At 28.6% G+C, this 26,230-nt stretch overlaps 1 protein-coding gene across 3 annotated transcripts in view; it reads left to right on the top strand.

The window, feature by feature from the left end:
• Positions 1-447: 447 nt before the first annotated feature.
• Positions 448-26,230, top strand: part of Myo10A (unconventional myosin 10A) — a 765,283-nt gene continuing 739,500 nt past the window's right edge. For all 3 annotated transcript variants that reach the window (XM_075375939.1, XM_075375938.1, XM_075375940.1), the window contains exon 1: positions 448-775. The gene's annotated coding sequence lies outside the window, so the exon portion shown is untranslated. The remainder of the gene's footprint in view (positions 776-26,230) is intronic.

The following is a 26,230-nucleotide window of genomic DNA, read 5'->3' on the forward strand; positions in this document are numbered from 1 at the left end:
AATTTTCAATTTTATCTGCCTATTTAAAAATTATTTCCTGCAGTTTTAAAGATATAATAATAATGGTTTATTATCTTGGATGGATGGCCAAAATATTATTTTTTCTTCTTCCAGTTTACGGTTTTGGAAGTGGTACACCAAGGATTTTTTGAACTGTAGAATGAGAGGTCATAGGGCATCGCTTGTTTAATAATAATAATACTTCAAGCGAGTAACCGAATCAGTCGATCTTGAGAGTAAATTTGCTGGCCGACCGTCGGCTGTTGTTATGTGCCTCGTGCTGCGTTAGGGACAACAACTACGTTGTTTCTATGTCCTCATCACACTCCTTCGAACTCCCACCTCTTTTCACAGGTGAGACGCGAGGTTGCCGGTTATGTTCACATGACGTGGCATCGTGGTGTGTCGGCATTACGAGTTAGCGTCGCCTGCCTGCCTAGCCTAGCTAGCTAGCTTTGGTTGTTGCTTGGTCGCTAGCTAGTAGGGAAAGCCGAGTTACAGAGAACGACTGGAGTTGTTCGCTTGCTAAGCTGACTGACTGGTTGTGTGTCTGTTCGGTTTTCGTCTCTGTAAAAATTAGTTGTTGCTATTTGCTTACCAGTTGTGACAAATTTGCCGCATAGTGCGTTTGTTTATTTAAATTGTTGTTGTTATTTTGGTTATTACTTTAAATTAATTATAATATTGCGTATTTTTTTTTTTTATTAGTATTTAGCTATTTTTGTGTGTGATTTTTTATATAACTTCTACGTCATACTGGATTACTCATCAACAGGTATTTTTCGTCATTTGCTAATTATTGTTATTACGTATTTATTTATTTCTGTTTTTTTAAATTTAAACTTACAAAGTTTTTATAAATACTGATGTTGAACGCTTTATTAAACTTAATAATTAGACATTATATATGCCGTTTCATACTAAACTATTATTAATAATTATTTTATTTTTGATTCATTTATAAAATAAAATTTCGAAGTAATAAGTACTTATATAATAAAAATCCGAAGAAACGTCTCACCTTCTTGATCAACATGGCTGTTCTTTGTAACAAGACTACATCTGTCAATTTTAAACTGTATATCTGAAACATATTTGTTTCTTTAATAAAGCGTTATTCTAAATAAAATTTAAAAATAAGATTAGTCGGTTTGATTTTTGTTTAAAACGTTGTATGGTATTTGTTTCATAAATTATATAATTATATTGAAATGCATAATTCTTTTAAGGTTATGTAAATGATTGATTTTTTCTTCTGTAAGATTAGTACTTGTGTAAAATATATGTGGAATTATACAGAATATACTGTAATCAAGATGATTATTTACTACGCGTTATCACCATCGAACTGGACTAGGTTTTTTTATACTTCTGATCTATTTTTCCTTTTTTTTTATGAAATGTTTAATTTCTTCTTGTATTATGGCGTCAAGGATTTCCTTATCGATTTATTTCTTTACGGTACTGTGTTAAGTAAAACCTTTTACAATTTTTGTAATTTAAAAAAAAATTCCATTCATCTAGTATTGTTATATCTAGCTTTTTTTCTTGTTTGGTTACGATGGAGCTATGCAGATAGATGACAACCTAACCAATTTAACTTTGAATTAAAATATTTAACTATTAATTTATTGAAATCTATTTAATAATTTTTATTTTTTGCATTTTCGTTACAAAATATTTTGAAGTAACTCATTATTTTACTGGTTAGATTTTTTTCCATTATTTCATCTTTCTATTCATATGGTCTTATGGTTTAAAAAAATGAATTTTATTTCGTGTTACATTCATCAGCTGATTTCGAAGTCGAGAGTTCTTAGGTTCAAATCCTAGTAAAGGCAGTTAATTTTATACGGATCTGTATACTAGATCGTGGATACAGGTGTTCTTTGTTGGTTGGGTTTCAATTAACCATACATCACAGGAATGTTCGATCTGAGACAGTACAAGACTACACTTCATTTACAATCATACATATCATCCTCATTCATCCTCTGAAGTAATACTTTACGGTAGTTCCGGAGGCTAAACAGAAAATAGAGAAATTTGTTGCTGTAGCTGATACTTTCCTGATATCTGATAGTTTTCACTAAAAAAAAGAATCACTTATTTTGTACAATTTTCAATGTTTTGTCTTTTATTTAACGTTTTTATTTTTTTTAAATCCAAGAAAAAGGTTATTTTCATTGAATAATTTATTTTTAATGAATCAAATAGTATAAAAAAGGAAAAACAAAAACATATGACTAATATTATAAAAATAAATAATAAATTTATCGATGAAATTCTAGAAGTGTATTTTTTATCTCTTTTCTTCAGTTATAGTATTAACTTTCAGATATTCTTATATAATGGGTGAAAATATTACAGTTATTTGATCTGTTTGAGAATTGCAACTCTATTACGTTGTGTAATGTCATGGTTACTGATTATAGAAACGCAGTAGAAAGTGACAAAGATAAATTCAAAAATTTATCTTTGTCACTTTCTTTGATTCTTAATCAAAATTAAGAATCTTACTCTGAACTATTAATTTCATACTTAATTTGAAAATCGACTGCTTTGACCGTTAACCAATATTCGTATTATTTAGTTATTCTTTAAAAATTACAACCAAAATTTCATAAATACAATTATTTAGTCAGAAAATTATTTTTTATTGTGTAAAATATTAATTTTGATTAGGAGTCGAGCTCAAAATCATCCAGATGAAAGGCAAAAATCTATTATAGTATAAAGTGAAGTAAAGACATCTTTAATCAAATTTGATCTGTTATTTCATGAGAAAAACATTTCAAGATTCGTAGTCGGACATTTATTTAAGTCATGGTATCTTACTAATTACTAATCAATAACAAAAAAATTATAAAAATTTTGTAACAAAATTAAAAAACGTTACTTTAATTTTTTATTAAACTTACAGTTTTCAAAAATGCCACTTTAAGAAGGAATTACCGGACTATTTTATGATTGAATATAAATCCTTCTTTTTTTTTGTTCGTCGGGACCACTAAGGATCACGTTTGCATAATAGTTGGGACTTCTTTTGTTTTCCCAATATTTTTTCATTCTGTTTTCTATCCTCAGTCCACTTTCTTCCTATATTCCTCTTATCCTTCTCTGGAAACAGATTTTTTGATTTTATAAATTTTTCTCTATCAAAATTTTCTTTGTAAAGAAAATATTGTATAAAATAGAGAGGCAGTCTTAAATCTCAATTTTTAAAAGATATGCCCATCAATTTTTGTTCGCTGTAATTTTAAGAACAATCAGCTCATTTATTAACCTCAATTATCTATAATGATATATTCTAGCCTTATTGTACGGTAGGTCAATAGTTCAAGGCCTGGACAAATCAGTAATGTATTTTAAAGCTTCTCTGTAAACAAACACCATTTTGTAGTTGGGGTCTAATTAACAAACATTTTAACATTGCGATCCATAAGCATGATGAACTAATGATACATTCTTTATATGAACAAGGGATGAAGTTATCTACGGGCCCTGAATCGAGAAAGTTGCACTAAATATCTACTCTTCCAAATAATATACGTCAATTTTAAATATAAAAATCAACTATAAAAGTATCGGGTATTTATTTTAAAGCTGTTTAAAATTATCTTTGCTTTATATTTACTCGTAATTATGAATTTTTGTATTAAACACAGTTCTCAATCTAAGAAATTTATCAAATTTGGCAACTGGGATTAAGGCAATGGAACTATTTCCGTTAACTTTATCACCAATAAGTGTTTTGAATGGTTAATTTTAAATTGAATAACACTAATTTATGTTCTATAATTGGAATTATAAATACTTTTAAAAGAAATTTGAATCTCCAAACCACTTATTACAGCGATAAATAAATTTATAAAAGAAAATTATTAATCAAATTTTAATAATTGAATAACTTCGTTTAAAGTACTTATAATGATAATAAAATATTTTTTTTATTTAAACAAACTTCTGTATTGCTGAAATTTCTATTTATTTATAAACTAAATGAAATATAATGCTAACGATATTATTGCCTTCTATAATAAAGTTCTATAAATAAATTATGTATTCCGCAATATTACTTTATATAGATCACTTCAGGAAGATATACCATTTCACAGATAAAAATAATGAACTGCTGAAATCATTTTCATGGATTGATCAAGGGAAACCTTCATAAGAACTTGATCAGAGCAGCGATACAAAATAATTGATTATAATGTGATAAATAAATGTTATTAAAAACATATATAAATACGTTAAGAATTTAAAATATAAGCTATGAAATAATATTAAGGTAAATACGTGAAAATAGGAAAAATAGTTTACAATTCAGAAATCAATGAAAATTATTCGAAACATTTATGTATCCATTTTGAAAAAAAGATACAGAAAATGAAGAAGGATCATTTTCAATTTTTTTCTTTTATTCTTATTTCTATTTAAAAATTAAACGACAAATTAATAATATTTAAAAAACCTCGTTTAATTGTATTTTAGATAAATTGGGAGGTAGATTTTTGTAAGTGGTTCAGCCATTTATTAAAGACGGTATAAAAAAGCACAAATAAGGTCTTTTTCTTGTTAACCGATGTATTGTGTCCACTTAAACGTAAATAGTTCTGTTGTATGGTTTGATTGAGGTGGATGAAACTACTTTTGTAATTTTTTATTAAAAATTGTACATAAAGCAAAAGTCCGATGATAAAAGGACTATCCGATGTAAAAATGTTTGTCCGTTCTAATAGCTTTCTATAAGAAGTAATATCAGGAAAAATAAAGAAGACGTAATAGTTTCGCGTGACTTAGTATAATGTAATTAAAAAGTAAAAATATGTATAATGTAAATATAAAGGCAGCCTCCTTGCCTAGGACATCTTGGCTCGCCCGCACGCAAGAGCAGGGAAGTCGGGGATGATGGCACGGAGGACCCTGATGGTATAAGAGGGCATGTTGAGCATGCGTGTTGGAATGGTATGCGAAATGCATGCCTGGAACCTAGTAGTATTAGGGCCGAGAAGGACAGCTCCCCTGGGTAGGGGCATCTCGGCTATCCAGAACCGGAAGTCGGGTTGTTCCTATGATCCAGGGGAGACGCCTATGCGGGGAGGGGAAAGCTTTAAGGCTGTACCGGCCGCTCAGGGAGTGTTTAAAAAAAATATATAAAGTAAATTTAAGTAGCCTTAAATATAAATTCAGTGGTGTAATGTTTCTTAGCTTATTAATATCGCTGAAATGCAGTTTTGCATTTAATCTTATATGAGATATATTGAGTAGGTTGTTTGCCATCGGTTCTTGCTATGTAATGAGCATCAATATTTTCATGGAAAGTAAATCTATTTAGAAAGTTTATGATACAGTGCTTTTTCATGATTTAAGTTAAAATATACTGTAAAAACAAAACAAATGAATATATTTCTCTCGGTGAGTAAAGAATGCTATATATATATATATATATATATATATCAATTTTTTTTATTTTTTTGCCCTCACTCTTATATAGCCTATTATATATATAATTTCTACCCAAAACAAAATAAACATAATACTGTTGTTTTTTTCTTCAACCAGTTTTTCAGCTACTGCCCGGTCTGGATGTGTGTGTAAAGCCAAATGAAATTACCACTACCAGTTTACCAGGCCTGACGTAGCTGCGGTGTAAATGTTCCGGTAAACATAACAGTCTTGGACAGACTCAGGTCGACCACTTCTGAGACGTATAGTTAATTGAAATCCAACTGCCAAAGAACACCGGTATCCACATTCCACTAATCAAATCCATATAATAGCATGCCTTAACAAAGACTTGAACCTTCTCGACTTCGAAAAATCAGCTGATTTTGTGATGACAAGTTTAATCACTAGACTATCCCGGCGGGTTATAAGTATTCTTATATAAAATAATAGTTTAACATTAAACAATTATATTTTTTTATTAAACTAAAAATTAAAATGTAGGATTAAAGAAAATTGCCTTAAGATAAAATACTTTTTTTTAATTGGCAAATATATAATTTTTAACAATTTTTCTAAAAAAATAATAAACAAAGCTAATACGACAGAAATTTTTTTTTTATTTATTTTTTTTTTTAAATTAATTCACATACGTGTATTTTACGAATGAATAATGTTTAGCAGATTTATAACATAATATTTTATTCAGAAGGTTATATGCCGTTATGAACTTTCTTCTGTCTTCTGATTATAGCTGTAATTGTAGAGATTTATACTTGCTTCTAGATTCTTTAGAAATGGTAGAGGGAAATAATTAGGATAGTAATTTGCATTCACGGAATGCGGATAAATGTGTTACGTTAAGCACTGTAACGAAGTTAAAGAGGATGCTTATGTAATAATTGTTTGTTGCAATACATTTTGGACTGAAATTATATCACTCTACATTCCTAACATTTTGATTTTGTTTTTGTACACGTTGAATATCTGACGTAACTAATTTAATATTTTGAAAATTTATTTTAAAATGTTTAAATTAAAATAATTTTCAATTTTAAAGATCCCAAATTTTTATTATAACAGTAAAATAATGAATACAAAATTTAAAATTATGTTAGTTAAATTTCTATTGTAGTGAAAGATTTGTGAATTTTTATTTACAATTGTGTGAAATTGATCTCGTTACGGAATTTTATCTATTTTAATGCTTTCTACAAGCAACATAACTTTTATATTTCATTTTTTTACAGTTCATTATTTTCGGTTAGCGTCTTATGAGAATATAAAGTAATCGAAATATTATTTAAATTAAAAAAAAAATCTGAGGTGGACACCAACTGACTTCCTTGTACGCCTATTAAATTGCATATACACTTATTTTTTTTATATGAAAAATACGTAAAATCTTATTTCATTAATAACTTCTGATATTTTTTTCTTTTTTTCTAGTTATTATTGAATTATTATTTATTATAAACATTTTTTATACAGTCTGTAGTTAATAACTATTAATAAATCAATATATATTAATTAGAAAAAAAGTTAAAAAAGGAGATGTCTCCTACAAATCGATGTGCCTTCTGGAACTTATAAGGAGAAAATATTCAAAATCTTATCAAATATTTCATTAATTAAAATTTAATTTGGCTAAAACTCTGGAACCAGTGAAAATAAATACTATTTATGGTATATCGTTGAAAATCTCTCAATGAGAGCATATTACTGTAGTTAAGAAAAAGTAAAAAATCCAGATTTTTTTTGAATTTTAGGTTTTTGTGCTCTTTTGGTTCAGTCGATTACAATCAAAAAGAGAGGTGCACAAATAGATATTTCAACAGTCCTAAATCCAAAATTTCAACAACCTACGGCTAATCGTTTTTGAGGTATGCGAATACATACGTACAGACGTCACGCCGAAACTACTCAAAATGGATTTAGTGATGGTCAAAATGCATATTTCCGTTGAAATCCGAAAACCGAAATTTTTCGCGATCGCAGTACTTCCGTTATTTCTTACAAGGGAGTAATAAATTAAAAAAATTATTTTATTATTTAAATGTAATAATAAACAGGAGAATTACATAAAATTTCCGTCTTGAATCTTACATTCTTCCGCTTTTATCCAATTTTCTATAAAAATTAATGCGTTAATTTAGCTAGTTATATACTGCTGTTACTAATTTGAGTGTAAGCCTACCTAGGTGTTATTACCATTAAAAATTAAAAAAAAAGTATATTTAAGGACGTTCAGGTAGATTCAAACAGGTAGTTCCAGGTAGCAATATATAACGGTGCTCCCGGAGGTTAAAAAAAAGAGAAACAGAATAGATTGAAGCTAATTTTTTTAGATTCAAAGCTCATTGTTTTAGATTCAAACCTATGTTACGAAAAATTATAATTCTAATATGATTTTTATTACCTAATTATCTATAAATTAGAATCAGCTCTCAGTGGATATATTTAAAACAAAAATAGTGACTAAATAAATACTTCAGACATTTTAAGTAAGAAACTATTTTATATATATTTTTTTTCAAAGAAAAAAATATATATAAAATAGTTATTTTATATATTTTTACATATTTCATTACATTTCTAGTTTTGTAATAATTATACTGTACGTCGATAATGTATTTCATATGAGAAAAATTTTGCTATTTAAGTTAAATTAATGCATATCAGGGTAATTCCGGATCTTGACTTTTCAAGACTCCTTTTAGTTAACGTAATATTTTCATTGAAAAATTTGGGAAAAAATATACTTATGTACGTAGATAAATGTGTGTTTTGCTTGATATCTCCACTAGATGGATGATTTGAAAAAAAAATTGGGTCCAATGATTTCTCCATCATTGATGTCATTTAATTTTGATTACAATCGATTTAGGAAGTAGTGAGATATGGACCTAATAAATCATATAACTCAAAATATTACTTAAAGGTTAGATAATGTCTTTCAAATAATTCAATGCTCCTTAAATAACTAAATAACTTAAATAACTTTCACATGTTGTTATAACCACTCATTAAGGGGTGGGAGCAAAAATTCCTTTTTATTTTCTATTTTCTGAACTCAAAAATATTCTCGTATTTAGGAAATTATCTTAATACGTTAGTATGTCACTTTGGTTACATATTTGTGCGATTTAATTTAGGGGGAATGATAAACCTATTTTTTTCTTAATTTTGTGCAGTTATCATTTTACTTTCCTGGTATCGTAGCTCTTGAAACAAAACAGTGGGGGTATATCTGGATAAATCGATTTTAACGAAATTTTGTACAGAAACTTGCGTATGTGGGGCTGTTTTTGGGTAAAATTTTGGGGTTAATATCTACAGCGGGTGAGGTAAATAGTTCCAAAATTCCTCTTTAAAAGTTTTAAAAACATCGATTTTTTTCATTTAAAAAAATGTTAGGTTTATTTAAACTTTTATTAAAAAATTAAGTAATGAACTTTTAATAATAATTCAATAAAATTTCACCATATTTCGCCCCCCCTTAAAAATCCGGATGTTAATGTCATTATTTTTCCACTGTATAAGAATTAATAACAAATGCCTGAAAGTATTACATCTCTATTGTTAAATTCTTCTTGGTATTTTCTAAATATTAGAAAATATTATGAAGGGTGCACCCTTCGTAAGGAACACCATTCTTCTGTTTCTATCTTCATTGTTCCGATTTCATGATGTCAGGATTGCAAATATTTGGGTTTTCATCTTGACCGACGATTTACTTGAGCGAAACATATCAAATGTAAGCGAAAACAGTTGGATCTTAAGTTTAAAACCATGTACTGACTGATAGGTCAGTACATGATCTCGGCTTTCGATTTATAAATCAGTTTTGAAGCCTCTTTGGACGTACGGGATTGAATTGTGGGATACAGCATGCAACTCCAGTATTGACATACTTGAATGCTACCAGAAAAAACATTGCAAAAAATTCTAAACATACCTTGGTACGTAAGCAATAGCTTCATATATAATAATCTAAAGTGTCATATATATAATAATCAAGTTGCGAATCGTTCGGCAGGAAATCTCGCCGGTCAGCCTATGGTATCCAAACCGTTTGGATCAGCACCTGAATTATTTAGCAGCAATTTATTGGATAACAAGATCAGTGATTTTTCAAGATTGCTAAGGAACATCTTGGTTTGCCTTATCGTTTAAGTTAGGCGATTTTATGGTCTGGCTGTATGGAGTGCTTTTCTATTTCATTTCGTTGTTATCGTTAAGTCACCAGCCGCTGGGTCTGTGACTACTTAATATTAGTTCAAACAGATCTTATTTACTTATTGTTCAATTATTTTGCCGAACAGATTGTAAAGTTTCTGTAACGTCATAAAAAAAAAAATATATAAATAGATAATCGATTTTTATGAAAACTTGCATGTCGCAAGTTTTCATAATATGAATATATTATGATATATATAATATGAATATATTCATAGTGAATGACATATTCACTATGGAAAAGTTTTACTTAGAATAGAATAATTCTTTTTCATAATTCTTTACTTGCATTTTTACAAACTTTAATATCCTAAGTATAGTAGTCTGTCAAGGACAAAGCCCTTGGTAGTAAAAGGATCATGACATTCTCGGCTTTGCGGTCAAATAATTCAACTCTTTGTCATCGTCTTCTTTGAAAACAGGTTTAAAATTTAAACTCTTCGGATTTTAATATTTAATGATTTTAGTTCTATTATTCTAAAATGGATTTCGGCAAATATTTATTCAGAATTTCTTCATGAACCCTTCAAAATGCTATGAATTAAAGAAATTTGATTGGCCAAAACAAGTATAATTTTTAATATTATGGAATAAAAATAGCTGATAACATATAAATTAATAAATTATAAAAGCGTACATCATAATTCAACAGATGAGAGCTTAAGTTTTTTTTTGTTCGCTTATGATCTAATTAGAATCCTAATAAACAGTAATTAAAATTATTTAATGAAATAAATTAGCTTATTCTGTGAATTTTATTCTGCTTAGTGCAAAATATGCGTTGAAATAACTACGTGTGATTAATAAATTGCTGTGCAAAGTTATTTTAAAAATTAAATTACTAAAAATATCCAAAAAAAAATTATATTTTTATTTATTATATATTTATTTATTATTATTTTAAATCAAGATTTTGATTTATCTATTCATCCAAATTTTCAAACATTACGAACGCCTAGAATTTCTCTCTCAATTTTGTTTTTAACCGTCTTATCATTTGACTGGTTTAATCCATACTGTATTTCTTACTATTCGATATTAATTTGTTAACCTCATTAAATTTACTACTACATACATCTACAATTATCCGTTATTATGTTCTAATCGTTGTCTTCCTCTATAATTTTTACTCTATATACCAGGAGTTTCAACCAGTGAAACTCTCTGTACGAGGGCACCGAAAAATATTGTAAACGCTTCGTTATTAATTGGACCAAAACATTTATAATTATTAATTTAATGTTAAAGTAAAAAAGTAATGAAGATACACGTGTTTTATTTATTTTTATCTTTTACTTATGGAGTAGTCATGCTGTTACCTAGGATAGGGCGCCATGAAAAAAAAAAAATTTAATGGAAAAAGGACGCCGCGACTTGAATAAGTTTGGGAATCACTGCTCTATACGATCTCAACTAAACCTATGTTTTAATTTACGATCCACCAAACTCATTTCGTCTTGACAAAATTTTGTTTTTTTATGATTTTAAAGGACATCATATTTCATAGGTCACTATTATTCTCTTTTCCTTATTAATAATGTTCTTAAGTTGTTATTGATAAAGTTTTCCTTGTGATAAAGTTCAAGGAAATGTTCTGGTTGTTGGGTAGACTTTCTCAATTATCTTTATTTAATAAGCTGCTAGTATAATAAAAAATTCTAAAACCAACCTGGAACTATGGGATTCAACTTGGGGTACTGTGAACAAGTCCGACAACGAAATCTTGTAGCGGTTTCAATGTAATCTATCGAGGTGTAAAAAAAAAGCACCTTGGTTTGCAAAACAGTGAAATACACGAATACTTAGGTGTACGATATGTTCCAGAAGAAATGCAACGGTTTCAGTTCAAAGTACGAATTACGATTTAACAATCACATGAATCACTTAGCCGTGAACTTTCTATACAATGGAGATGACGTCAGAAGATTAAAACGGCAAAACGTTCTGGACCTTAGTTACTCTATAGTGTCTTGTCACTTCAGCTGTGAGTGCTGTACATTATCGCTTCGATTTTTATTTTCTCTTTTTATATATATATTTTTTTCATTGTTTCATTTCTAGCTATTTTTTTTGTTATGTTTTAATATTAGGTGTTAAATGTTGTTAATTAGTGTATGTGCTGCTTGCCACTGAAGTTCTTTGTAATACTAGTGTGACATTTTTTTAATAGTTTCGCTGAAACTTGATGGCAAGTGATGCAATTAAGCTGATGTGATTGCAAGCTGATATGATTGCAAGTGTGATCCAATTTACTCAAGGTTAATTTTAATGTATTCGATTGTAAGTAAATTTGAAAACTATGAAGAAAAAATAGATCATTATTAAGTTATAAAAATTATATAAATTATAATTCCGTTTACCAACCAATGTAATTAATTATTATGTTCTAGCGCTTTTTCGAAGTTATTTTTCCATCTTCAGAATAATCTGATAAACTTGTATGTAAGTATTCACTTCACTAACTAATTTGATGTAGATTAAAATAATAAATTAAAATTTCCATAAATATAACAATCGATCCTCAAGTTATAAAATAAAGTCATACATTTGTGCGTCTAGTCGATAAAAGGGTACCAATTATTATGTCTTAAGCGGAATTATAATTTATATATTTTTATATTATATTTACCAACGGGCCATATTAAATGAAATTAGTTTACTAAGTTTTTATATGGCTCATTCATCAATGGAATTCCAAGTGAGGTTTATGGTTTTTATCTTAAATTAGAAATCACTTCACTACTTACTGAAAATGAAAATCTTCAATATAAGATTAATCAGTATATTTAATCATTATTGTGTTTACTAATTAAGTTTTTGTTGTATTTTTTTTTTTGTATTTATAATGAAAAATTAAAACGATATTTAAGAAACTTTGTTGGTTTACCGACAAAATTTGCAGTAAGATTTTTACGTCTGAGTAAATAAAATATTTTCTTTATGTATGGTTAGTAGCTTGTTGATTCGTATAAAATAACTTTTTTTTTAAATATGTAGGTTGCGTTAATTTAAATTTTATTTATATTTTCAAACATTTTACCATATTTATTCTCTTAACCTGTATGAAATTGCAAGCTACGTTTAAAAGCTATAATGCAAGATATACGTGTGATCCACCGGGTTAGTCTAGTGGTGAGTTCATCATCGCAAATCAGCTGATTTCGAAGTCTAGAGTTCTAAGATTCAATTCCTAGTAAAGTCAGTTACTTTCATACGGATGTGAATAATAAATCATGGATACCGGTGTTCTTTGGTGGTTTATTTTTACCTGCCTCCCAGGGCACATTTAAGCATAAACATGGCTCTAGGAGGTGTCATCTCCGCTAACCACAGGTAACGCCAGGCCCGGCTATGCCGTTCGCAGCCACCCAACCCAACCCAATAATTATTAGATTTTTTTTTCACCCCTCCCCGGGCCGGATCTACAACAAAGCAAAGCACAGCCCAGAGCGTTGTCTACTCAAACGAGCCTCCCCGTCCACCGGTCATAAGTCTAGTCTGACAGGTCAGCCCTCCGGTTAGATCTTTTCATTTCCTACCTCTGATCCTTAGGGCAAGGTATCCAAGCCCGACTATGTCGTTCCTGGACTTCACCTCAGAAGCCGGGACTCTGTCTTGATATCAATACCTTTGATTCTTTGATGGTTGGGTTCAGTTAACCACACATCTCAGAAATAGGTCGACCTGAAACTGTACAAGACTACATTTACATTCATACATATCATCCTCTGAAGTCATAATTTACGGTGGTTCCCGAGGCTAAACAGAAAAGGATATATACGTGTGATAGGTTCAGTTTAAAAATAAAGTGGCTTCTTAGTATTTTAATTTAATTTAAAATTAAAATACAAATTACTTTTAACAATTAATTATATTGAATTAAAATTTTTTCAGTGTAAATTACTTATTAAAATTTCCAACCGGTTTTTCTTTATTGGAAAGTAGATGTATTATCATTAAAAATAAAATAATTATTTATTTTAAACTGAATTACATAATATATTACTGTATCAACAAAAAAAAGTTTGAATCTTTTTTTTTAAATTCCAGATGTAAAACATGTTTATTTTCTCCTTACATCAATTTATTTTTATTTTTTTATAAACTATTTTAATATTATTCAATATAAGCTTATATAGCATACTAAACGTGTTACGAAATCACATTATTTTTTGTGTACATAAATATTCAGTATGTAATTTTTGGACAAAACTGTTCACGTCCTGATTCAATTAAACTGATTTTCGTGAATTATTGAATTCGAATTGATTTAAGGATTCGAATTTAAGCATTTAAATTGATTTATTAAGAATTATTGAATGGATTCAGTCAAGCTTATCTACGTGACCGAGTGGTAGCGTTTCAACAGTTCATCCGGGGGTTTCATGTTCGAATCCAGGAGAGGAATAACATTTTTCATACAAAGCAAAATTCCATTCGCCTATTCCCACGTAGCTTACAAGCAAAAAAAAATAAAAAAATGTTTTAACATCCACATGTTAGAAATAGTAATACTCGTGAAGTAAAAAATATGCTAGTATACTCGTACTCTTTTGTGTTTATATGTAAACACGCGCGTATATTATTTTTCATTTAATTTTTATATTTGATGTTAAGATTAATAGTTTACAATTTATATCAACTGTTATGGAAAGTTCTAGTACAAAATCATAAAAGCCATCGTCTTAATATTTTATTCAAAGGTAATAAAGGTACAGTTTACTTTTATTAAGATTGAAAAGTAATATTAAATTTTACGTCAAATGTAATCGAGGAAGTTGTTTGAAGTATTTACAATAAAAGATTTTAATGCGTAATTTCATCAGTTAAGTGTATAGAGTTTTTGGTTGTGTTATCACACATTGGTTTTATTCAAGTTAATAATATATCCTTGAAAGGTTATATTTTTCGTATATTGTTGATTTAGTAAAAATTATATTTAAATTAAATAATAGTAATAAATTGTATTTCTATCAGGCTTAAACTTTTGATATATAAAATTAGATTCTATGATGGATTAACGTTTTAACAGTTTTCGTTTTTTCTTCTTTCAAAGAAGGAAATAATGTACTATAGTCGTAATAATATTTTAAATTGAATTTTTTTATGATTTATGTGTTTTGACCAACCGTGAATTCACTTTACAACGGGTAGTTGGTAGGTAGCACTTGAATAGTATTTTAAATTATAATAATGCATTATATAAAAAAACTGAATTTCAATTTTGTCTATAAAATTTTATCATATACAAAAGACTTATCTAAAAATAATAACATTTAAGGAAGTTAAATTGAAAAATAAAATCGAAATATTTTGTATAGATCTTTTTCTTTCATCCTAACAAATAGCGAGTTAAAAAATTGAATAGATTTAAACAAATCTTTTCTCGAGAAGTTATCAGGTGAACGCAGATAATCTACCTAAAGTATTTTTTGAGTGCAAAACCGTGTATGTTTTAGTTACTCATTTAAATTGTTTTAAATATTATTTAATGACATAACTTTACTATTTGTCGTCAAATGTCAATGTCATCTGTGAAATTAAATTTTATTAGAATAGTAGTATTTAATGTTATAAGAGACTGCATTGTCTTAGCTTATTTTTATTTATAATAATAACTTCTATTTTTTTGAAACATGATTATTAAAATAATATTTCCTTGACTTTAAATTAAGCTATTAAATTTTATTTGGTTTACAGCATCAATGATATGAATTATAATAATTTATTACAGTGTTTGAATTTTCTTGCCGCTTATTTATGATAACACTTACGAAGAAAAAGAGTTTTAAAAAATTCCTTGTTTCTTTGAATGGAATTGGAAATAATTTTCTGCCTAAATTTCTTTGTAGCTATAAACAGCGCTCGACGGTTCATTACCAGTATCGTCTTGTGTATTATAATTTCGAACACGAAAATCGCCAACACTACATCCCATGTTAAATCGGTATTCAATATTCGATCACGACGAAATTTAGAACCATTAGCTATTTACAAAGGTTTCTTGTTTTGTCAACATTTTTTCATCATAGTGAATCGAATTTTACCTACAAATGGAGTTAACTAACAAACATACTTGATTACGCAGAAAAAAATGAGACTGAAAATGGAATTATTACCTGTTTGAATTAATAAAAATTATCTTTCTTACTTATATATCAGTTTCACAAACTTATTCAATCTTGAACCCAATAAATCGATAGCTTTGGATGAAATCTTCATCTCATCTATTTCATTATATTATTATTATTTGCGTTCAGCCAAGATATTTTCAGGGATAAACCTTGACCTAAACCAACGAAAGAATCTGAAAGCTTAAACTTTCCACTCAGAAAAGATTTCAGGAATCTACACATTTCCTAAAATGAGTTTCTCTGTAAACTCTTAGCGTTATTGATTTCATCTTTATTTTTCTGTTTAGCCACCGGAACCACTGTTAAGTATTACTTCAGAGGATGATATATATATATATATATATATATATATATATATATATATATATATATATATGTAAATAAAATGTACTCTTGTTCTGTCTCAGGTCGACTGTTCCTGAGACGTGTAATTAATTGAAATCCAACCACCAAAGAACACCGGTATCCATGATCTAGTATTCAAATCCGCATAAAAGTTACTGCCAAAAATCTCTGTCGAGTTTGTTAATGCAAAATCGGACCATAGGGGGTGGAAATGAAGGAGGCTTTTTCGAAGAAACAAAATATCGCTATAACTTTCTTTTTAATTAAAATATCGAATTCTTTAAAGTTTCTACTATTCTTTGGATAAGGGCCAACGGGTGGAAAAAATGGAGCTTCAAGGACAAAAAGAAATCATAGCTCCCTTAATTGGTACAGGAATCATAAGGAAGTCTTCGTAAATTTAGCAGTAGCTTGTAATCTAATGAGAAAAATCAGTGTCCGTAAAATATGGAAAGTAATGTTTGAAAAGAGCTTGTACAATCCGATTCGCCTATCCCTATTTTGTCCCGGTGAAATTTTCCGTCTTCCGGCGTGCCGAAAAGAATTTTTTCTTTTTTTTTAAAAAAAATGTTAGATTCTTCGTTTCTAACTCAGTAGGAATTTTCTTTAAAATAGACCTACTCACCAACAGAAAAAAGGTTATAAACAGTTAAATTAGTGATATTTTTGATCAGTTTTCTATAATACATTGTCCTTAACAATCGATTGACATGTTAACAGTTTTACATTTTGGAATAATATTAATCGGAGCTCTGTTTTATGGAAATATAGGAAAATGGGAGGTAATGGATATTAATTATGTTTTTTTTTCTTTATTTTAAAATCGCATTGTTAAAATAATGTTTTTTATCACTTTAATCTTTATTAGTTAAACTGATAATTATTGTAATAAAAAGTTATTGATCATTTTTTTAAATTACATTTTATGATTGATGTATTTGTAATTAAAAGGTTTAAATTATAGTACACGTAGATTTGTTTCTTTTATTTATAAACATTTTGTAACAGTTTAATTTGCCTACATACATAATAAAACAATAAATACGGTCATTTAAAATTCTAATATTTAAAACTTTTTTTTTCATTAATTCTATTTACCTTGAATTTAATGTTATTACACAAAAAAAATGAGATTAATATTTTTCCTTGGCAAACAAATATGGTATTTGTAATTATGAATTATTTATAACTAAATCTTAAGTAGGTTTTAATGAAAAAAAAAAAAAAAAATGGTGACGTTCCAAAGCAGTAAACAGCTGGTTATTACTATTTTATTAATTGATAACAGTAATTGTAAGTATTCAAAAGTGAACACGGATTCGTGACTCGCGGTTTCTAAGTAAAAAGAACTACATCGTACTTTTATGGAAAGAAAAATAATAAATAAGTAAAAACACGAATAAACCACGCAGTTTTCTTTTTTTGGTGGTTTTTTTCTTTTCAAAGTTTCGTGCACTATTATCTCTATGTAGCCTACGTTGTCATTATTACTATTATTTTTTTCTTTTTGCAATTTCGTTGAAATATAGGATACTAAAGCAGAATATTTTATAATAACTTTTAATATTTTATATAATATAATTTTATACAGGAATAAATAAACAAAAACAAAATTAATGAAAAATATATTTATATGCGTATCATCACAATAAAAATTCTCACAAACATTACAAGTGGATGTTAGGGCAGAGTTATTTAAATAAAATATTGGCCGATTTTTTTTTTCTACATAAAGTTGCGACAGCAAAAATTTTATATTGGCGACCGTTAATTAATTTTTTTCATAATATATTTTTTTCATGCACTTTTTTCAACTTCTTTTTCTTCTCTTCCCAGTATATCATCCTCATGAATTAGGCTTTTTTTGTGTTTCTAAACAGATGTTCGGTTTTCTTTCCTTTTCTTAATGTAGTTCTGAAACCTCTTCATTCTCTGGAACATTCTCTTTTACTCTTGTTTGTCGGTGATCACTTCAGTTTGTTTTGTTCTTTATCTCCTTGTACCAGTTTGTTTCTGTTGTTTTGAAACAACATTTTGTATGAATTTTAGTATTATTTTAGCTAATCTCTCCGTAGGCAATCTGTTGATAAAACCACAAAAGCATAATATTCTTTTGCCAAAGGTATTTGTGATTTTTTTATTCTCTGGTATAGCGTTTCAATGCATCCTAATCTGTAATCTTTCTGATCTCTTATTGGACTGAAGATCTCCCTTTTCTCCTTTTCCATTTCTTCTAGTAAACTTTTATTTTTCAGGATAATGCATTCTATTAGGTAGAGTATTATATTAATTTATAAATAAATGAATAAAAGTTTTAATCAAAAATGCCATCCTCCGTGGCTGAGAGTCTTGGCATTTCGTGCGGAGGTCCCGCGATTCAAATCACAGTTATGCAAGGCATTTCTTCATACGCTACCAATTTTCACCGGGATAATGACCATGAACTGTGTTAATGATGACTGCTCAGTCATAAAATAAATAAATCTAATTTTATTTTGAAATTTAAATTTACGAAAACATAATGAATTTAACTGGAATAAATTTAGCTTTAGGTCAATTGACTTGAAATTATTGAGCTGTATGTTATCTATTAAAAAACGTTTTTCATTTAAATGTAGGTCAATAAAAAAATTATTAAACTCTACCTTCTTCACAATGATTATTTTATGTACAATCATTGTTATTATAATATACCATCCTTAATTGATAATAATATATCATTCAAAACTAATAAATTTCTTTTCCTACATGTAAAATAATTTCTTTTACTTTTTCTTTATAAATTAACTAATTAAAATTCCATAAGTTCTGTTGTATTATTTAAATTCATAAAAATATAATCAACTTATAAAAAATTATGTTTCTGTTAAATGACCTAAAAATAATGTTTGTGTTATATATATCTAACTAAAGTAGTTACTTTAGATTTTGTTCAATTATTATTTATTATTCTTAACGATACATTTATCATTGCTCTTATATATCATTAATAGCAAATTAAAAAAAAAACTTAATAATTTTTTTGTTTATTTGATGATGTTTAAGAAGTAAGTTAGAATCTTGTATATTACACGATTGATTCAGTTTTTTTTGGTGGGTGACGTAAAGTATTACTATTATTTGCGTATCAAATGAAGTTTTGAAAAAACCTATTTTGTAATATGCATACTAAAACTTTTTTGTAGTTAGTACAAAATTTTACGAAACGATTTTAATACCAATCGATTTGTTTCACAACATAATACATACGTGTTAAATATATTATATATATATATGTGTGTGTGTGTGTGCGAGCGAGAGAGAGAGAGAGAGAGAGAGAGAGAGAGAGAGAGAGAGAGAGAGAGAGAGAGAGAGAGAGAGAGAGAGAGAGAGAGAAAGAGAGAGAGAGAGAGAGAGTTACAAATACATATGAATTTGTTTAATAATTATATTGACAAATGAAATTGATGTTCAAAGATTTTTCATAACTTCTGAAGTTAATGGATAGTGACTACTTTGTATAAATTATAAACCTTACGCTATATTGAAGAACAGAAGGCAATACCCTGTGACGTTGTCTACAGCAAGTTTTCAATGCCAACCGGTTAAGTTTCTAGAAAAAATGTACCATTATGAACTGATAATTAATCAAGTCATAAAACGATACAAACTTATTTAAATAAAACAAATGTACTTATTAAAAAACAAACAAACAAAAACATGACTGCTTCCTTCTTTGCGTAGATGTTATATGAGTAGTAACATCACACTAATCTTTATCCAATTACAGTTCCGTAATCATTTATTCTGTCTACAGCTGTTTTTTATTAAAGGTATTTCGTAGAATTTTTTTTAATTAACACTCATTTCACTGATATTCACCCCATTATTTTCTGCTTTATGCTAATCTTTTTACCTCAACATTTTTTTCCGTTGGTGGCGGGGAAACCTTTTGCAAGCACCATGTGTTTTCGTACCCCATACTAGGTACTCTTCTTTGCGGGCCTACACATTAAAACCCCTCCCGCCTACAACATAGGATACCGAGTCCACCTTACGGTATTATCACAGCAACCTATGTGGCCTGGATCCATCGGATTCTCCATTGCTGGTCCCACGTCCCGAACTCATCGGGATCCTGCGTTTTTTAGCCTCGACCTTGGGGCCGAGAAATTGCCTCAAGGGAAATTCAGAGGTTGTTATTCACTCTTGAACATCTTCCGCCATCTTTGTTCTTTATCTTAATTAACACGTCACGATCGTTCGGTTTGTAGCATAGCTGCAATGATATTTACTGAGATTACACGCCAAATTCTCTCGTATATGCTTTCCTATGCTACAGAAACCGATCGCACACAAACACTGTGTGTTCATTACGGTATCTTCCTTCCATAATAATCGCAATCCGCAGAGGTTCTCAGCTTTCGCTCCCACAAGTATTCCTTGAAATACCCATGACTAGTAAAAAACTGTGTCACCTGGAACCCTAGTTCCCCGTAGTTTCGACACAATCATCTCTGGAGGTCCGGAATCAGATTGTGTGTCCATCTGACTTTCATCGACTGATCCCATGGCTCATCACTAATCTCGATGTTTCTGATGATTTTTGCTATTTTCTTAAGAGGATGTTTCGTGATGTGTGGAAAAATGAATGGAGTGCTACTATCAACACTAAACTTCTTCCATTTAACTACATTATATCACTGTTGAGTTCTTCATGCAGGAGTAACCATCAAGAGGAGGTTATTATTTCTCGTTTGCGAATAGAACACACTATTCATGGACATCTCGTGACTCCACATACATCTCAAGTATACCACATACTTAGACTGTGTTTATTATGCGGCATTGCGTTGGAAATTTCAATATTTAAGGTAAGAGTATGATGATGTGATCCAATGTCTTGTTATATCTTAAGGCCGTACGTCAGTATTCGAATATTTAGTGTTTATAATGAGTATTAGATTTTTAATATTTTGCCTGTGATGTTCTTATTTATTTTTTATATTACTGTTATTTAGTTTATGACTGTGATATTTAGCGCGTTGTTTTGTTGCTGTTGAAGCATTGCTTCCCAGTGATAACAACGAATCTTTATTGTGCATCCATAAGAAAAAAAGTTACGTTAACATTATAGCTAAGGTCTCAATTATTTTTCAATCTTTTATCTTCTCCATGTGCATTTTTTACCAAACTAAGTAAATCTAAATCCTGATCCACTAGGGGAAGACACCATCCAACCACTACTTTCGTACCTAATCCTGATGGGCTTTACCGGAGATGATCTTTTAAACCTCGGCATATGACATATCTTAGTCGCGTCGGCCCAGGATGCCACCAATGCGAATGCCAAAATCGACATTCCCATTGGTGTTACTATTAGTAAAAATAACAAAACATATTTCTGGTCTCAAGCAAGACTGAAAACTATAGTCGTCAAAAGAACTGAATCACCCGAAAAAAAATTTACCCGAAAGGTAAAGTGAGTTCACATGCGACTAAATCTAAATGCGATCGTCTCTTTGCAAGATCCTTTGATAATTTTTTTTTCTTTCTTACTTGTTTTAACATCTCTTCATTTCGAATATTTTACCGCCAACATAATTTTTAACATTTACATTGTCGTCATAAATCACAACCATGAATTATATGTTACTGTTTTATCTGTACGTTACTGCAGCCATCTATTGTAATATTACTGTATAAAATTCTCCAAAATTTGGAATATATATTTTCCCTCTTTCTTAATACTATGTAGCCCATTATACCCTTCTTATAAATTTTATTATTTTTACTCATTAACTTATATTCAAACTGAATTTTTCTCCAGGCAGTTTTTATTGCCTTTCATTAATAAAACAAAAACTCATTTTTTTTCCTGAAGAATAATTTTATTCCTAACAGTTTTGTCTTCTTCGTTTTATAGTTAGTTCCTTCCCAAATTTATCTTTCAATTCTTGTAGTTATAATTCTTGTACAGATTCTTTTTTATAAAAGTTAAAATGAGATCGACGTTTTATAGTTTTCAGTTAAAAATCAAAGTTATACCATTTAACGTACGTAACTAAATAACGAATGGACTTAATTTTTTCTGTCATTTTTTCTTTTTCCTTTTGTTTAATAGTTTATCTCCTCTCTCTTTTTCTTCTTTAACCTCCGGAACCACCGTAAGGTATTCAGAAGATGATATATATGAATATAAATGAAGTGTATAGTCTTGTGCAGTCTCAGGTCCACCATTCCTGAGATGTGTGGTTAATTGAAACCAATCACCAAAGAACCCGGAGATGCCGGGTTCTAATTCCGGTCACCCATGGCTTCACACGCTACTTGTCATTTATCTCATCCCTTGAAGTAATACCTAACCATGGTTCCGGGTTTAAAAAAAAAAAAAAACAGAAATAATCACCAAAGAACACCGGAATCCATGATCTAGTATTCAGATCTCCTGCTATTATGTGGGTTATTTTGTAATAATTCAAAAATAAATTTATTTTTATATCATTGATTTTTATAATTTAATTAATTTTAAATTTTTGCGAAAAGAAAGTTTTTTTTAATCTGATTATATAAAAATATACTTTTATTATTTTACCCGTAACTAAGAATCTGGTTGGACTTTTAAAATAGTTTAATTATAATATGATTAAAGTTCTTTTTCTTTTCTAAGAATTTGGCACCGTTGGTATAAATACAATTGTGTAAATTAATGTTCCAGTTACCAACAATTTTAAAATATATTTCCAAGTACTTTCGGAGTTGCTATTCCATCATCGGGGATTTCTTATAAGGTGTTAATTCAAAATTCATATGCCATATGTATAATTATATTTAAATTAAAATTGTTACGTTCATAATAGTCGGCCGTTGTTTACGACTAGATTAGTCGTAAAAATCTTACGGACATGACGTTACAGTCTTCTTAACGTATAAATTATTTTTTATTTCTTGACAACCGCCTATTATGAACGTAAGAATTTGAATTTAAATATAATTATATATATAATGTATGAATTTTGAATTAACATCTTATAAGAAATTCCTGATGATGGAGCAGCAACTCCGAAAGTACTTGGAAATATACTTAAAAACTAGCAGACCCGCCAATTGCTTCGCTATTGCTAGATTTGAGTATATATATATATATTATAGATTAAATAAACAAAATTGAAAGTTTGATAAAGCACTAACAAAATTAATATTACGTAACTTCACAAAATTTAACCTTTCCCTTTTACCGTTTCCATTTTCCTCTTTTCCTTTTCCGCTTTTCCTGACTTTCCTTTTCACAATTTCGTTTTTACCATATTCCCCTTCCCTTTTACCATTTCCCCTTTCCCTTTCCCCTCATTTTTATTGAACCTTTCGTCTATTCCCCCTATACATTTCCTTCTCCCATTTATCTTTTCCTTTATTATCCTTCTCCCTTCCTCTTTCCCCCTTTACCCTTTTCTTTTTTGTCCTTTTCCATTTCCTTTTCCCGTTTTCCCTTTATTTTTTTTGCCATTTTCCCCTTCTTCCCTTTTTACCTTCTTCTCTTCCACCTTTTTCGATTTTTCCCTTTCCCGATTTTTCTCTTTCCCTTTTCTGATTTTTCCTTTTCTCCTTTTTCCTCGCGCGTAAATCGGTACAGTCGTTTTTTAGTCTATAGCAGACACACATATCGGAAACATTGAAATGGAATTGTTAAGTACTTAGTATAGCGTGTGTTGCTTTTACGTCCAACAGATAGCGCTTTTTTTTTTCCAAAAAAGCATGTTTTTACCTGTCACAGGTATGACATCTTAGGTGTATGAATTGTAGGTATATAAAAACACGCGCGTATTCAAATGCAATATTACGTCAAAATTTCAAAGCAATCGTTGAAGAAATTTTGGTGATTTAAGATTCTGAACAAACGAACATTAAAATTTTTATTTATATAAATTATTGGTAAGTGGAACTTTAACTTATAGAAAAGTTATTTTCATTATTTTTCATCCTGTACAATTATAGAATACTTGTGGGAAAGATTAAATTTTGCCACTGGTAGTTTTTTTTTAATGAGGGAAATCAATTTATTTAAAAAATAAGTTAGTATATAAAAAAATTGTTTATCAGTAATGTGTAATCTTCATCCTGGATAAAGATACCTCATTTTCTCAAAGAACTCCAAGCAGGATGAATTCCCTACTACTTGGGGAATCCTAAAATACTCCTTTCGTTGATATCTTAAGCCTCGTTTCATATCAAACCTTATCGTTACACTTAAACCTTCATATCAAGAGATCATCCCTTTCTCATATCCTTGATCTTTTTTCTCTATGACGTTTTTCTTTTTTTGATGCTTACTATAACAGTATTAGAAATGTTAGGATATCTTTTTGTTATTTGAGTTACTGTTTCATTGATAATTTTATAGTTTAATGGAGGTTACTCTACAGAAAAAATGTCCGAAAACGTATAATACCTAATTATTGGCTATACACAAAGTTTAAACCTAAATATAAATACGTTATTTTTATATGAAATAAAGTTTAACAAAGTAAGAATTTTAACCATTTATTCCTATTATTATTATTATTATTATTATTATTATTGTGGCCGAGTGGTAGCGTCTCGGCTTTTCATCCATAGGTCCAGATTCGTTTCCTGGTCAGGCATGGCATTATTCACACGCTACAAGATTCATTTATTATTCATCTAGCAACTGTAATCGTAAGCCTGATTTTACTTTGTAAATAAATAAATAAAAATAAATAAATTGATATTATGTTAAAGAAATATGAAATTTGAATTTTTTTTTTACAGTAATATTAACCAGGCTTATAGTTGCAACTTAAAAAAATAATAATAATTTACGTATTTAAGTTTCTTGATTTTCCTACATGTTATTAGTTTGGTTGAATTTATTACTATTACGCAGTCCTGGAGGATATGAGTTGATAAAAATTATATATGATTACTTTAATTATGTTATTCACTTTTATTTTTATTATTTGTTATCTTTTAGCGTGCAACTTTATCAAGGTTTTTTTTTTGCAATTGTATGTATAAATAATTATAATAATACATAAATAATAAGTTATAATGACATTGTTTTTTCTTTTTAACTTTATCTTTGTCTATCGAATTCTATTCTTTTTTCTGTCTCAGTTTCAAGGTAGGAAGTTCTTCTTCAAAGAAACCAGTATTATAACTTATTAACCTTGCCTATCCTCTGCGGTGAGCTGGCAGTTTGGTTGCCTGACTGGCTGGCTTGCTAGCTAGCTAGCTATCTGGCCGTTGCCGCTGCATTCCATTCCACTCAAGGTCCCGTATTCGACTCACAAAAGGCCGACAGTTCATTAAAAACATCAAGCGATTTTTTTTTCAATTCTATTTTTATTAATTTTATTTTTTTCATTATTTTATTTTATTCATTTATTATATATAACTTTTATAACGCCATAAAATATTCTGGTTTTGTTATTATTTTTGATTTTGGTAATATAATAATATAAGAAATATCTGAATTATTTTTTATTAAAAGAGGAAAAAAAAAATATATATATATAAACTAATTAAGGTAGCTATTTAATTAACAATTCTGCTATATATTATAAGTTTAACGTGAATTTTTTTTGTGACGTGTTTAGTAAAAATAATCTCGTGTTTAATAAATTGCAATCAACGAATTTTGAAAAAAATTTAAAAACACGTTTTTGACGTTTTTATTAACACCGGTTAGTAAAATTTATTTATTTTTTTGAATAGAATAATTTTTGAAACATCTTATAAATTTATCCGGTTATATATCTAGCACTTAAATTCTTTATTTTTTTTATAGAACCGGGTAGATGAAGATTTTTATTATTTAAAATTTTTTTTAAAATTAAATGATACTAACAAAAATAGTTTTTTCAAAACTTTGTTAATTAAAATTGATAAGGCTCCAGATTTAAGCTAAAGAATTGCTAAAGAAATAAAAACTAAAATTTATTTTAAAAACAAATGGTATCCCTTGTACATCTTTTCTACAATTTTTATATATTTTTTTAAATTTATTTTTTTACTGTTATCTCATAGCAGCTTTAAAATCGGTACAATAAGAGAATTGAGCA

The sequence above is a fragment of the Lycorma delicatula genome, chromosome 9, assembly GCF_047948215.1.
Source record: "Lycorma delicatula isolate Av1 chromosome 9, ASM4794821v1, whole genome shotgun sequence".
In the NCBI taxonomy this organism is placed as follows: domain Eukaryota; kingdom Metazoa; phylum Arthropoda; class Insecta; order Hemiptera; family Fulgoridae; genus Lycorma; species Lycorma delicatula.